Here is a 3,866-nt window from a genome sequence, read left to right on the forward strand (position 1 = left end):
TTGTTGAAGTATTTGATTTTTCTGTGATGAAATATGTGATAAGGAATAATTGTGTTGATAATTGAACGCCGAGACACGGCGAAACCACGCCGAATATGGGCCTATTCTCGCCCATATGGGCCGTTTATTCGCCGAAATTGGGCTGCAAAATGGGCCAATTTCGGCGCCTGGGGGCGACGACTGGGCGCAAAACCGCCCCCAGCGCCGAGTGTATCGCCGGCTCGCCCCCAGGGGGCGATTTGTATGCGTCCTTGGGGGGCCAACGGCTGGAGATGCCCTAAGTTGAGTAAGACAAGAGAGCGTCGGTTAACATGAATAAAAAACTACTCCCTTCGTTTCTAAATATAAGACAGTTTAGAGCTTGCAATATACACTACATACGAATGTACATAGACGTATTTTAAAGGGTTGATTCATTCATTTATCTTTGTATGTAGTCTATATTCGAATCTCTAAAAGGACATATATTTAGAAACGGATGGAGTAAATCATTCTGCCGCTTGCATCCGTCATCGGTGTACCTCTAGAAAGTCCACTACATTAAAGTACTCATAGCAGAATAGTGTGGTCAGCTACTATCATGCATAGAAAGCGCAACCAACTAGGAGTGAAACTATTTGTCTATGGGTGTATATACAGCCTATTTATAAAAACAATTAAGTAAAAAGTCAAAAAAAATTGAAAATACTTTTAAAATAAAATTGACCTTCAATTATACTTGCAAAAGAAGTTCCACAAAAAGAAAAATAACCCATTGACTTCTTTTAGAAAAAAAGAAAATTTTCATCCAATATTTTTTTGCCCTGTCAATGCTGATTTTTTAATCGTGCAAATTTACATACTAGTGCGAAAGAAATTCTAGTAAAAATCTTATTCTTTTACTTTTATTTTTTGTATTATTATTTTTCCTCATACGGTGTGTATATACTATATACACCCAGAAACCAAAGGTTCTTTCCCCAACAAACTGTTGCTCAAATGAACGCTGCTACGAATCTATTAGTACCAGCAGCATCGATCCATGCATCACCCTGGTCAAGGAAAATCGTATATTAACTAGGGTGGTTGCACTGGACCAACAAGTGTCCCATCAGACGCGTGCTAGCATCACTCGCAGGAGTATTAATTCAACTACCAGCAACGCTATTCCATCCGCCCGATCGCTCCCAGTATACGACACGACGTTGACACAGGTCGCTGGAGTGTCATGCCTCAAGTTCAGACCTTTGCTTTCTAACCCGCTTGCTCCAGAGGTAAGCATTCCAGTGAACATCAGTAGTAGAATTTCTGAGATAGTTCGTGTCAATGCCTATAAATCAGCCCCTCCCCACCCCATCCCAGTATCCCACCACATCAATCAATAAGCCTCCAAGACCAAAAGTCCCCTGCATCTCCCGAGCGTCAGAGTTGAGCCAGAGTTTGCTTCGAGAGTTTAAACTTATTCCATCGCGATGGCGTCACAGGTGATCGAGGTGAACAGAAATGGCGCGGAGGTGTACCACGGCGCGGCACTGTGCGCTGACAAGGCGGTTGAGCTGCTGGCCGAGACCAACATGCCGCTGGGTCTGCTGCCGCTGGCGGACATCGAGGAGGTCGGCTACAACCGCTCCACGGGCTTCGTGTGGCTGCGCCAGAAGTAGGCGCTCACGCACACCTTCAAGCAGATCGGCAGGCTGGTCTCGTATGCCACCGAGGTGACGGCCTTTGTCGAAGACCGCAAGATGAAGCGCATCACGGGGGTTAAGAGCAAGGAGCTCCTCATCTGGGTCACCGTCTGCGACATGTACATCGACAAGAACGACCACTCAAAGATCAGTTTCAAGACGCCCACCGGACTGGGAAGGACCTTCCCTGTCTCCGCCTACGGAAAGGAGGACGACAACAAGCACGACGTGGCCAAATAAGAGACCACGGCCGGCATAAAGAGTCATTTCTTTTCGGGCATACAGAGTTTGACACCACGATGAATACTACATGTACTCATTTTCTATATATATATGAACTGTTTTAATAAGGTGAGATTACGAACTTGTAATACTCTACTTTGGTATTTTGCCGGATTTTAAATCGCAGACGATCAGAAATGTCTGCTCGCTTTGCATGGCTCCTTAAATCATAGTAAGTCGACTCATTCATGCCAAAGGCCAACTCCAACGCACCGATCTAAACGGACATAAATTTAGTCCGCTATTTGTCTGTTTTCGACGGTTGGAGATGGGTCGTCAAGCCGCATCTGCCCAATTCTAGCCTGTGCACCCAACTGGCCAACCAATTTAGACTGTCATGCATGTCTTATAGCGTGCTCACATTCGGAGCGCACTTTCAGTGCACGGCGGCATTGGCGCACTTAATCCACGTCGTCAGATGCATGCGTCGTGATGGACCAAAGGAACTACAGCCTGTAATATAAATCAATACGTGGAACATATACTACTTCCTCGCGGTAGCTATTGACTTCGGTTACGGTCCAGTATATCGAGTGCTACTTCACAGAATACTATAGCACATGTTCTAGAAATCTTTCTGCTTCGGCGATTTCAGAACAGGTCCACTTTGCATGACCATGGGGGGGTACGCACACAAAGTTGTGCCCGAGCAAGTGGAGTGCAACAAGTTGTCTGTAGGGCCAGCCATAATGACGAGCCAACATTAGCCAGTCAGGACGTGATAGTTGACCACCCAGGCTAAAGCTCCCAAGTCTTCTCTCATCGTTCCAGATCTGCCATTTTGCATCCTTGCGCTATGGAGTTCGTCGACATGGATGGGCAACTAAGGTTGATTTTGGTTGTAATCTTAAGCAAATTTGGTTCCTCCACTTAGTTCTAACTGTTATTATTTTCCATACCTTTAGATCTCCCAACAGTTTGATTCCTGATTTCTCTGGGGCAGTGTCAAGAGATCGTGCTGTTCTTCCGTCTCAATCGAACTGTTCTTCAGGGTCATCTAGGGTTGGCGAGCTTGTCCGAGAAGAGGGAGGGGTCCTGCAAAAGAATGTTTTCCCTACTGATCCGGCAACTAACGGGCAAGATCTTCAGGAGAGAACGATCGACCGGGGACCGGTTGATTCTGTTTTTGGTGCCCAAAGTATACAAGCTGGTTCCTGGGAGCCGCTTGCAAATGATGCTTGTGGAGAGGCAACGTCAAAGTGGAAACGAAGGTTAGCTTGATAACTCTGCTTTAATTTATTTACAAAAATTGCGTTGCATTATATCGGTATGATGTGCTACATATTAACAAATACGACATGGAAGTTTCACTAATATTAATTGACATCGCCAAATTTTCCTATGATAAATTTATTCGGAAGTAACATTTCCTTCGGCCTATTAAAAAATAATGTTCGTGGTTTCACAGCATGAAAAATGCATGATTAAACAACTTTCCAAATGCTTCAAATGGTTTAGAAAATGCACTAGTTTATATTTGTCGGCAAATGTAGTTTGCAGGAAAACTTAACTAGTTGTATTTTAAAAAATATTTGATTTAGTGAAACCACGTTCGACGCGCGTGTATATTTTGTACATGCATGCAAATTGCTGGGCCATGGCCATTGTGGGCCAACTCTACACTGCATAAGGGCTGAGGGACATGGGCCCTGTGTTATGGGAGGCTAAATGAATGGGTTACATGGCAGCATTGTGGGATCTTAGATAAAAACGGCCCATTTGTTAGGTCATATGCCAGAATTGTGAAAAAGGCCCGTTTCGATTTTTTATATTCGTTTACGTTACACTGGTTTGTGTTTTGAGTGAACTAATTATCAACAATAAATATTCAGGGTTAGATTATCTGACGGAGACAACGAGAGAGAATGGAGCGCAGACAAAAAGAGTGCACTGGAGCTGACAATCCGCGGATTTGCATAA

The 3,866-nt window shown here is 44.4% G+C and overlaps 1 pseudogene; it reads left to right on the forward strand.

The window, feature by feature from the left end:
- Positions 1-1,358: 1,358 nt before the first annotated feature.
- On the forward strand, positions 1,359-2,067 carry LOC119282484 (annotated as a pseudogene).
- Positions 2,068-3,866: the final 1,799 nt, after the last annotated feature.

Source organism: Triticum dicoccoides, chromosome 3B (assembly GCF_002162155.2).
Source record: "Triticum dicoccoides isolate Atlit2015 ecotype Zavitan chromosome 3B, WEW_v2.0, whole genome shotgun sequence".
Taxonomy (NCBI): domain Eukaryota; kingdom Viridiplantae; phylum Streptophyta; class Magnoliopsida; order Poales; family Poaceae; genus Triticum; species Triticum dicoccoides.